The 11,825-nt window shown below is 42.3% G+C and overlaps 1 long non-coding RNA gene across 2 annotated transcripts; it reads left to right on the top strand.

The window, feature by feature from the left end:
* Positions 1–5,644: 5,644 nt before the first annotated feature.
* Positions 5,645–8,661, top strand: LOC141761873 (uncharacterized). 2 transcript variants are annotated; one of them, XR_012592655.1, is made up of 4 exons: positions 5,645–5,850; positions 6,321–6,422; positions 7,498–7,526; positions 7,627–8,661. It is a non-coding gene; the product is annotated as an uncharacterized LOC141761873 (long non-coding RNA). The 2 variants fall into 2 exon arrangements; XR_012592654.1 differs by having other exon boundaries at positions 5,646–5,850; positions 7,498–8,661.
* The last annotated feature ends 3,164 nt before the right edge of the window (positions 8,662–11,825 follow it).

The raw sequence follows: 11,825 nt of genomic DNA on the forward strand, positions 1-11,825 counted from the left end.
GTTTCCTAGCCCTAACTAAGTGGTTGTGTTACCTAGACCTAACTTCCTGGGAAAACTGAAGTTTATTTTGAAAGGACAATACGCATGTAACAATCAAATATTGACACGCCATCCCTGGTCCGTCCAAAAGTAACGCTAGAGGGGTACCCCCCGTGCGTCTGTCTCCGATGTCGAGGGGCACCGACCAAGCGTTGGTATTTGACGAGTTGGATGTGAGAACGTGTTGGTTCTGCTACAGAACTCTGTTGGAGCTGTTGGAAACATCTGGATGTGACACATGAGCTGTAGATGTCAAATACATTTCTAATCAAAGGCCGCAGAAGTCAGCGTAGGGAGGAGGTCACGGGACTTTCACCCAGGAGATCGCTGATTGTGTCCCTTGTGAAACCAAATTCTAACATTACGTTAAACATTCAACGTTACATACGTAACGTATATTACGTAACAAACATACTTACTGTCAGTAAGCTACCTGCAGCCATGCAGACCCTGTTCAACCTACAATACGACTGTTTTTCCAACACATTCTCACTCTAAACTCGTCAAATTAGGAAACGGTCGTGGTTGACGTTAACTTCACTGACTGATGATACCGACCAGTCACATGACTGATGACTGTACGTGACAAAACAAGTCAACGTTACTTTTAGTTTCACACGAATGGCTGTCTCCTGGATGAAAGGCTTGTGTTTGTTTGACCCGTCCACCTCCCCTCCCTCCCTCCCGCCCTGAACGGACTCTCACGTCATTAATAGTACATCTCTTGCTCCGTGATGGCCACTTCACACAGCGTTCGGCCAGCTGTGAGGTGTGAAAGTAGGCCGGGTTTGAACTTCTCTTTCTCTAGCTCTCGATTTTCATTCTTCATATAACTACTTCTGTCATTTTTCAGCAGCATGAGAGACTGTCTGCAAAGGGTGTGCTGTTATCCTCATCTGTACCATTCATCTTGTGACAGCAGATGTGTTCAGAAGACACTTCATCCCAACAATTTGTATCCTCTTTATACGCCTCCATGTTGGCAGCAGCTGTGGCCGGAGGCATCAATGTTTTCAGGTTGTCCGTACGTACGTCTATTCTCGTCCTCCACTCAGACTCAAGGATGAACTGATTAGAATTTGGTGGAGGATAAAATGATGAAGAACGATGATGACATTTTGGACGGACATGGATGTAATCTGACTGTATGGTGGAGGCATACGACCCGTAGTAATGCTGTTTTTATTCATCTGTGCACAGCCACAGCCGGGGATGTGTGCGCACACTATCCACCTTCTCTGGAGAGGCAAACCGAGAGCTCCTTGAAGGGGTGGTCTCAGTTTCACTTCCAAATGAACTGCGGTTCGGTACGCTTCGTTTGTGGTGAGAACGTGATCCGACCTCGATCCGGCCCAACTGGAGAAAGCATTGCACCTTTTTGGATTAAACCAGCTCCGGTACCGAGCAGCGCTGTGCACGTCAACACCAGACACCAGACACCATTACTACAAAAGAGCCAACGCTCGCCCTCGCTATTCACATCAGAACTAAACAGGTGTAACATCAGGCTGTGTTGAAGACCACGGGCAGACCTGATGGATCTTCGGACATATTTTCGGCCAATGAGCACGTCACAGTTTAGGAGAGTTAATGCACGCCTCCTCCTCCGTCCTCCTGAACTGTCTTGTGTCACGGTCAAACCAGCTTTGCCTCAATAATGGTCTGTCAGTACTCACACAGCTCTCTAGGGGTAACTACAAAGCTAGTCAGCCGTGAGCATATGAAGAAGGAGTGGGCTACCTGGTGCTAACCTCGTTAGCCTACCTGCTGCGGCGTGTCGTGTGGGCTGGCCTACCTGGTCCCCGCTTGCTACCGCTCGCTGTTCCACGTTGCTCGGCCAGCTCCGATTGGTGCTGACGGTCAGCCTCGTAGTTCATTAAGGTCTCGTTAAAACGAGACGTCGACGATACACAACGAACTGTTAACAAACTTTCACGGGGACATTGTTCAGTCACGGTGTCACGTCCCGCATCACGTCTTCTCAGGATTGGCATTCAACTCTCACGACCGAACACACCATGCCAAAGTCCTCCCTTGTGGCGTTCGGGTCGGTCTCTCTGGCGTTCCTGTGTGGCGGCGGTCTCGCTCTCCCGCGAGTTGCTCAAATCATAGTTGTCCCTCCATTGTTGCGTTCTGGAAGTCTGCTCTTCTTGGTTTACTTCCAGGAGTTTTCCAGCATGGAAATTCTGACCGATTAGGGAGCAGTTTCTTTGCGCACCTTGTAAACGCTGCTGTGTGAACACAAACCAAACTCCAGGCAATATGCAACATTCGGTCCCTGATCCAGCCCAGAGCAAATGAACTACGGGTGTGAATCCACCGTCTTTGTTTTGTATATAACATGTATCAGGTCCTGCTACATCTCCTGCATGTTTCCATGCGACAGCTACTGTATACAACAGAAGTAAAAGACTTCAGTGTTCAGAGGACAAAACAAACTATTAAAAGGTAACAATGGATTTTTTCTTTCTTTGAGTCAAACTTTAGGTTTGAAGATTCATTGATTTAATCCTCCAAAGATGTTTTTTTTTACTGGCAGTTTGCATTTGGTGGGTGGTGATTTAGACTTTATAGGATATATCAAAAAAACTGCACTATTTATCACAGAGCAACTTTATAACAAAATCCAAAGATGTCAGCAGGTGAGCAAACAAGGTAGGATGGATTACAGCTCCTGGGAAATAAATACAGCTGCTTACTTTAACTGTTTTCACCGGGGATGAAGAGCACAGCTCAAAGGTTAGCAAAAGACATGCAGAACACTTGTGCTCTGTCAGATTTTAGACTTTCAAGACACGTACAAAAAAAACATTGTTTAAAGTTTTTCAAATGGCAAGAATGAGTCACTTTGACTGGTAATTTTCCCCACTAGGCTGCAGAGGAAATGATGAAGCCAAACAACAAAACAACAATCATATTTCATCCCAACAGAGCAGCAAAGAAAGGCAATAAAAGAAAGACAGCGGTTTGCATACAAACACGCTGAAGCATGTCGGCTCCTCGCGAGCCAGATGGTCTCGAGAGATCCTCATCAATACTCTCTAAACGGCAGTTTTCCACCTCGATATTTCACGAGATAAGTTTTAAGGTTTGTCAGAGAAAACGCAGAGGAAGCTCATGATTAAATTACAGAAAGTAAATACCCTAAAACAAAGATGTAAGAGGAGACAAATGGAGGAACTCCCTGAGCTCGCTCAGTCATGTCAGAATAAAACACCTCCGTCAGCACGTCAGCCTCTTCAAATACGTCCCTGGAGTTCCGGCGTGTAACTTCACCACACAGGCTGCACGGTAGTTGAATATGTATAGAGCTTCAGCCACAGGCACTGACACAAATATATACATAAACGCAGAGACGCTCTGTGATGGAGGAGGCTGCAGGATTAGCTGAATTATTTCAGGCCCCTCGAGGGAAATCAGCAGTCGAGCGCAAACACACCTTCAGTATCTGCCAGCTATTAACATCCGACTATGATGGAGGGTGTCGCCTGACTCCACGTGAATCTGCTGCACACAGTTATTCTTATTCTCTGAGTACATCCCAGTCCTCTGAGCCTTAATGTGTGTCACTGCTGCAGGCTGCAATCTGCCCTTTATTCCACCACGGCCTGTGGAACGGCGATGGCGATGCAGTCTGAGTTGATGGTTAAAGATGTTGATGTTTGTCTCCAGATGTCATCAGCAGTGACTTGTGGGTATTGACAGGGTGGATAAAGAGCCTGTATTCTCAGCGGAGGAGATAATGTGACTTATTGACCGTGCAGACGAGAGGCCGCGGGGCCGATTTAAAGGTTGTCATGGAAACGTTTCTGTGCCCGCCGTCACGGAGACCAAGGCGACCAAGGACCTGTGAAGGTCGTCGTCTAACAAGGCTGGAACTATAAGCATCATATGGTGGTGAGGAGATCACACACACACACACACACAGGTGTGCACGACAAAGCAGTGTGATGAATGAAGGGCCTTATTGAACGTGATGGGATGATTACCATGATGTTCTCACAAGATTTAATCAACCTTTATTTATGCATCCGGCTCTGTGCTCCATCACACTGCTGGCTGATCAACACAACAGTAACTGGAGCTTCAAGCTCTCCTAATAGTGCAGAAGACCCACAATAGACCCGTTTTAGTCTTCTTTAGGGGGTCCAGGGATGTTTTATCTGTTTTTTATATTGTCGCTTTTACCTTGTAGCACTTTGGGATTTGTTTCAAATGTAAAGTGCGTTACAAATAAAATGTATTATTATTATTATTCCCATCTTCTATTATGTCTCATCCACCTCGACATACAGTAAGTGGTCTTTCTTGCTTTTTACACTACGTCACTAACTCTTACCCGAGCATTTACACACGGATGCGTTTACACTGCAGTCAGTACAGGATACATGGAGTACAAATGACAGGCATACTTATTGCTTGCAAAACGCCTTGTGCATTATCGTGACATTTTTGTGCGAACGGGCTGATTATACAGGTGTCATTCCAGCCCATTCTCATGCAGGGCGTCAAATACCAAGGCTTTTTCACGGCCGTTGGCGTTCGGTACCATCCTTGAGCGCTGGTATGAAATGTTCCAGTAACTATAATGTAAACCAATCCGCGGCAACAGTAAACGCTCCGAGGAAGTGCGCCGGGAATAGTTTTAAGAATGAAGAGACACACTGGGCGGGTGTGAGGGGAGGTGGACAGTAGGGATGTGCATTCCAAGCAAAAATACTATTAGAAAATCACTGAGTATTATTCTATTATTATTCAAATAATACGCCATTCGGAACCTTAAACCAAGTGCGGCCCGGCAGCCTCAACCTGGTCGCCTGCCGGCCGAATTGAACGTGCCACACACGTTTTACCCCGTAGTGACGTTACTACCAACGGTTAATACAAGGGAAATAAATATATTTTAAGATGGGACGCATAGTCACATTAATTACCTGATTTTTTTAATAAATAACGACTATTCGAAAAATCGAAAAGACAAACACAAAGCTTTCATCCAGGAGAACGCTGTTCGTGTCCCGTGCGTTACGCCAAGGGGCGTGACGCCAGCGCCGAGTGGCGTGACTGTAGCATTACTGGGTGTAATTCTACATAAAAAGGGATGTTTGTGTGGCTGTCTGGCTCTGGAGGTGAGTAGAAAGCAGTTGGTTTGAAGATTGGCTTAGGATGCAGAAATCAGTAGATTTATTAACCAAAAATCCAAATGAACAAAGGAGAAGAACAAAAGTCCCAGAACATTTAAAGAGCAAATAAGCTGGAAAAATAACTGAAATCACACTTCCTCAATGCAAACTGTCCCCCACAGTTAACGCCTGCATGGCTTTATATACCCCCTCCTGGCCCCACCCTGATTGGACCGAACCAATGCATGGGGGTCAGGAAGACCAGAAAGTGGAGCATAAGACTGAAACCTGTCTTAAAAACATGAAACAATGACACAGCAAACATTTCAACAGGCAACGGCTTCAAGGTTAGCAATCATTAAAAAACTCCTCCATGCTAGGATGAATTATTACGCTGATTATATTAGAAGTAAACCAACCAGCTGGTGGCTTCACCCTGTGTGTAACTAGGCTCAGGTGGCTGGCTGAGCCTGATAACAGCTGATTGCTGCAGGAAATGTAGAGAATCTGGGCATGGGACGAGGTATGAAGGACGAGTTGGATCATCTAGTTTTTGCCGACCTTCAGTGGTTTAATTATTCACCTTGATGTACAGGTGTACTCCAGGACGTTACGACATCACTGTTGGGTGTGGTTACAGTCTTAAACGTTGAATCAGAGGGGGCAGAAGAACACTGCTTTTCAGCACGTAAGTTATTCTTTAAGTAAAAACTCCATCCTTCCTTTGATAAACACAATCTGTACTTTCCAGAGTCCCACTAATGCTGAGCCGACACTGTACATTTTATATAAAACTTATATGTTGTTAAACCATCCTACATCTTTTAATTGACCTATCTGCACGACTTCTGTGCTCACACTCAGTCACGACGTGGAGCTCACACTGAACCCTCCATCGATTTTTCCACTGGTAAATCCAATAAAGTTTATTCAAACAAGACGAGTACATCCTCAACAATGTAGACAAAGAGAGAAAGTAAGAATAAAAATAACAAGATATGGATCTGGAAGATGCAGACTGTCTGATCCGTCTGATCTGCAGCCAAGTTCAGTTCAATATCACAGCTCAGTCTCTCCAGTTCCAGCCACAGCGTGAGGAATGTTACTGCGTTAACATTGAAACAAGCTCAACACAGTTCATAATGGATCTTTTGACAGCTGCCGTGTGGGAGATCAGATCAAACTGCAGACACTCATCAACATTTCTGACCTGCCAGAAATCCAACTGATCGTCTGCCAAGCAGACTGTTGATCATTCAGGTAATTAATCGCACATCGTGACCTCAAACTGAGCGACTGATCTGGCATTAAATCAGGTTTAATCCGGACGGTGTCGGTGGCCGATGGCAATGGCCAATCAGGAGGGAGGTTAAATAAAGGCTAAATAAAAAATAAAAACTTAAATCTATGTACACATGCATGGGGCTATCACAAGAAACAATTCCTTGTTTAGTCCTCTGAATGTGAGATTTTCATGTTTAAACAATCTGATGTTAGTCTGTGACTCATCACCCCTATGGGGGATGGAACCTGGCAAAATAAAAAATAAATAAATAAATAAATATGTCATAAAATTTAGCAAAAATTATATTTAAAATTAATTATTGCCATTAATTAATTGATAAAATGTGACATAAATTGATATTTCTGTTTTAATGTTCTTCTTTATTTATTATTAATTACTTTATTTATTTGCTTTTCTATTTAATTGTCCCTTTTAATTATTTATGTATTCATTTGTATTATTTTTTTTGCATTATTTTTTATTTACTTCATATTCATTTTTAAATTAATGTTTTTATTTATGTATTTTTGCATTTATTTATTTATGCAAAAATGAGACAGCCCCCTCATTTGCATTATGAGGCAGAAATGTATAAAGAAATGTGTAAAGGAAATAAATAAATAATTTTGTGAAAATAAATAAGGCTTGAAATAAATAAATGCATGAATATATAAATAAATACATACATTTAAAAATAAATATAAAATTAATACAACATTAAATAAATAAAAGATAAATATAAAAATACAGAAATAAAAAAAAATGCAAATATAAATTAATAAATAATATAAAAAAAAATTTAAAAAAATTAAAAAAATGGAAAATTAAACAGAATTGTGAATAAATAATGGAATTAATCCAAAACTAAATAAATAAAGAAGCACATGAAAACCAAAATATCAATTTATGTCACGTTTTATCAATTAATTAATAGCTACACTTATTTTTAATATTTTTTTCGCAACATTTAATAACAGATTTATATATTTATTTAGGTATTTATTTATTTATTTATCAAATCATTTATTGATTTATTTTTCATTTTGACAGGTTCCGTCCTCCACACACTTCTCCAAGGTGTAAGGATCTATCAGATGAGAGTGCTGAGTCTGGGTGATTTTGTTAATGTCATGAACATTAGACGGCTGTATTTAAACTCTCTTTGGTCGTTTCCTACAGTCAACTCCGACTCCAACACACCGCTCATCGTCCAGACTCACAGGAGGAGACGGAGGGCAAGTGATGGTGGAAAATAAATCATCAACCACTTTCAGCTGAACCTCTGAGTTTCAGTCTAAGAGGCACCTCTGCTGCTTATTATCTGCTCCAGTACTCCACAGTTCAGGTGATGCGACGAGAGGATAATGACAAGCTTTTGGCTGCTCGCTGTTCAGTTGATTCACTGCATTTTAAAAAAAGGGAAAAGCCGTTAAGAGAAAGAAAGAACAGAAGCTTTGACAGCATTTGATGGTGAATTTGTTTCCACGGTCTCTGCAGTGGAGCCTCTCCAGGCAGCGCCGGCCTTCGCCCGTCTGATTACCAGCTGAGCCCCCGACGCTGGTGTCAAGTGTTTCCAATCCACGGCTCAGTTTCTGCAATCAGCATACAACCTCGTACTGAAAACTGAAAATACAGATGGAAATGTACTGACGCTGGGGCCAGTTTCCTCCCGCTGTTGAAGCTTCTCTCGTTCACAGATTTCATCATATCCAGTCAACACAAATGTTGTTTACATCCAGTATTTCTCATCTAAACACATTGTGTGTATTCATAAGAGCTAACAAATGTGTTGAATGCATGTAAAACATTTGTAAAGCTCCTTCTTCCCTTACATTTGTCATGTTACTGCCACCGAAACCATAAGCAGAGCTGATTATCACACTAACTAGACTAGAAAATGTGGATCCACTGCAAAACATTGCTCCATAGCACTACTAGCATACTTGCCAACCCTCACGATTTTCCCGGGAGAATCCCATTTTTCATTGCCCTCTCCTGGTTTCTTCTCGGGCTCACATATCTCCCACATTTCTTTTGATTTATGGCAATTTTTCACACCTTTTTTTTTTTTTTACACCTGTCTCCTCTGCTTCTTTCAATTTATTGTTGTAAATATCAGAACTCATCATGCTTGAGTGAGAACTGAACAAATGCTTTTTAAATTGTATTTTGATTAGGGCTGTCAATCGATTAAAATATTTAATCATGATTAATTGCACATTTTTTATCTGTTCAAAATGAACCTTAAAGAGGAGATTAGTCAAGTATTTAATCCTCTTGTCAACATGGGAGTGGGCTAATATGCTGCTTTATGGAAATGTATGTATATATTTATTATTTTAAATCGATGAACAACACAAAACAATGACAGATATTGATCCAGAAACCCTCACAGGTACTGCATTTAGCATAAAACAATATGCTCCAATCATAACATGGCAAACTGCAGCCCAACAGGCAACAACAGCTGTCAGTGTGTCAGTGTGCTGACTTGACTATGACTTGCCCCAAACTGCATGTGATTATCATAAAGTGGGCATGTCTGTAAAGGGGAGACTCGTGGGTACCCATAGAACCCATTTACATTCACACATCTGGAGGTCAGAGGTCAAGGGACCCCTTTGAACATGGACATGACTGTGGTGTAAGTTTGGAGCGTTATTAAGCCTCCTTCACGACAAGCTAGTATGACCTGGTTGGTACCGATGGATTCATCAGGTTTACTAGTTTTATATGATACCAGTGTCTTCACTCTAGTTTTAAAATTGAGCCGTCACAACATAAAAATTGCAGATTGTGTAAATGCGTTAAAGAAATTAGTGGCGTTAAAAAGCATCTGCGTTTTCAGATGTTCTGCGTCAAGCCAAAGGAAAAGCCCCAGTAATGTGGTTATTATTATGTGATTGTTGATCCCGGATGAGCCCTCTACTACCTTTCTGCAAATTTCCCCCCTGTGGGACTAAAAAAGGAATATCTTATATTATCTGTGCTTTTCTCCTTCAACTACCTTTTAACTAAAACACTGAATTCATATCAACCACCAGCAGAGCTCCTTCCTGCTGCTCCTGTTTACATTTTATAACCTGCAGAAATGATTCCTTCATGCCATTATTATACAGACGCCTCCTTTTTACTGGGCCTCTGCTGCAGGATGAACTAACTGGCTATTGATTGCTGAGAGCCAGTAACTAGGCCCCTTTTCAGTTTTATGAGGTGACGGCGCGATGGTAAATGTCAGGGAACAGTCAAAGCCTTCTGGGCACAGATTAAAAGTCAGACTTCGGGGTCAGAAAGGAGTCAAGCGTTACTGCGGCACGACGTCCATAGTGCATCGAAATGTTTCTCTGCTGAGTCCGGCGTCTGGTTATTTAGCACAACTTGGCAGATCTCTCCTGAGGCCAGCTCACAGCGACTCAACCGAGGATTAATTTACGAGTTCGTACTGTATCACAGAGGCGAATATAAAAGACACAACAAAAGTGGAATGAATCTCACAGATATCACCGATGGCAACTTAATTGGTCTCAGGGAAACTTGAAATGAGGATGATGTAAAGGTAGAAAAGAAAATGAACTGGCGTTACATCAAACTTGTTAAACTCCCGTTCATTCAAGAGAACATTTACTCTGTTCTTCATCGAGTCTCACATCAAGAGAACCATGATGGAAGCAGATGAAATACTCCAGAAACACCAGACATAAAGCAACATTCTCTCCCATGAGACAGAACAAAAAATCATTTATTCCCCATTAAAACACGTCACGAGTAACACATCACATTTCATCATGAGGGTCATTAATTATCATTGTCTTCGTCACAGTGACAGTTTTTCCAGAATTGTCCTTTGAGATGAGAGAAGTCCATTTGTTTTTACTTGAACTTGACGGATGAACTTCCAACCCTCTGATACTGCGTAGAGGGACTTTGACAGATGAACGTGTTGACACTTTTATAGCCGAGATTAAATATGGAGACGGCAGCCTTGCTTTGTCATCACAGAGGATTGTGCAAGAAGGTGCACATTTGTGAGGATGGATGTTAGGATGAGAAACGGCGATGAAGACGAGCAGAGACCAACAACAACAGAGATACTTCTCAGCTCAGCTCCGTCTTCAGTTATTCAGCTTTATACTGGAGTTGTGGATATTTATGTTAATAATATAAATATATATATAATCCTGAAATGTGTCAAACATTCACAGTAATCAACATCTGACACTCTTATTAGGAATTTAAGACAATTAATAAAAACAACTTAAGACTGTTAAGACAGTTTAGGAGCATGAGGATTACAAGGTGCAAAATAAGTAATTAATAAAACAATATAAGAGCATGAGGGATAACGGAAAGTTCATGGCGTTTTAGTGCCTACGAAGTGAGTAAGTGGGTGTTGAGGCAGCAGGCAGGAAACAAAGCAGGCACCGACCTCTAGTGGCCGTAGTATTTATGACGGGAGCAACGCAGGAAGTCAGGTGACGTAGTATAAAGAGCTTCAAAGTCTGCATAGGGATGAGGTCAGGGTGGGTGGAGGGGTCAAACAAACACGGGACTTACAAAACCCGTTCTCATTCCTAGGGTTTCAAAAACCGACGCTTTGTCACAGCCGTCAGAATTGCAACAGTAAACGCTCAGAGAAAGAGCTGTGGTGACGTAGATTAAAAAGTGAAAGAGCGCGGGGCGAGTGGGAGGGGAAGTGGATGGGTCCAACAAACACAAGTCCCGTGTTCATAACGTTCAGTTTCATTTTCACTGTACAAACGTAGTAGTTTTAAGCCCAACCTGGTGCTCACTCCACACTGTAGAAGAGTTAGTTTAGCTCTGAGAATATCTAGTGAATGTTCAGTGGACGTTTGTGCAGAAATAACTGCTGCAGCTCCTCCAGACCAACAGAGGTTTCCCGTGTCTTGTGAAGTGACGGGGCTCCGCAGAGAGAAACGTTATCGTCTCCCCCGTTCCCTCCGGCCGCGGTCGGGAGGCTGAGGCGGGAAAAGCCAACACTAGGATCAGCATTGATTCATGGAGAGACCTTGGTCTGGTCAGCTAACATTACTGCCAAGCAGCTGAAATATAGAGTGATATTGTGCTTTTAGCTGACGTGTGTCTCCTCACTGTAATAATAATAATAATAATAATATCTTGGATTTATATAGCGCCTTTCATGAAACCCAAGGACGCTTAACAAAGACATAAATAAACACAACAACTGTAACAGAAGCTAGAGGCCATAGGCCTTGGTGAAGAGGTGGGTTTTGAGGAGTCTTTTGAAGGTGTCCAGAGATGGTGCGTTGTGGAGCTCTATGGGGAGAGAGTTCCAAAGTGTGGGGGCTGTCACACTGAAGGCTCTGTCCCCAAAAGTTCGCATTCTTGTGTGAGGGATG

This window comes from Sebastes fasciatus, chromosome 2 (assembly GCF_043250625.1).
Source record: "Sebastes fasciatus isolate fSebFas1 chromosome 2, fSebFas1.pri, whole genome shotgun sequence".
NCBI lineage: Eukaryota > Metazoa > Chordata > Actinopteri > Perciformes > Sebastidae > Sebastes > Sebastes fasciatus.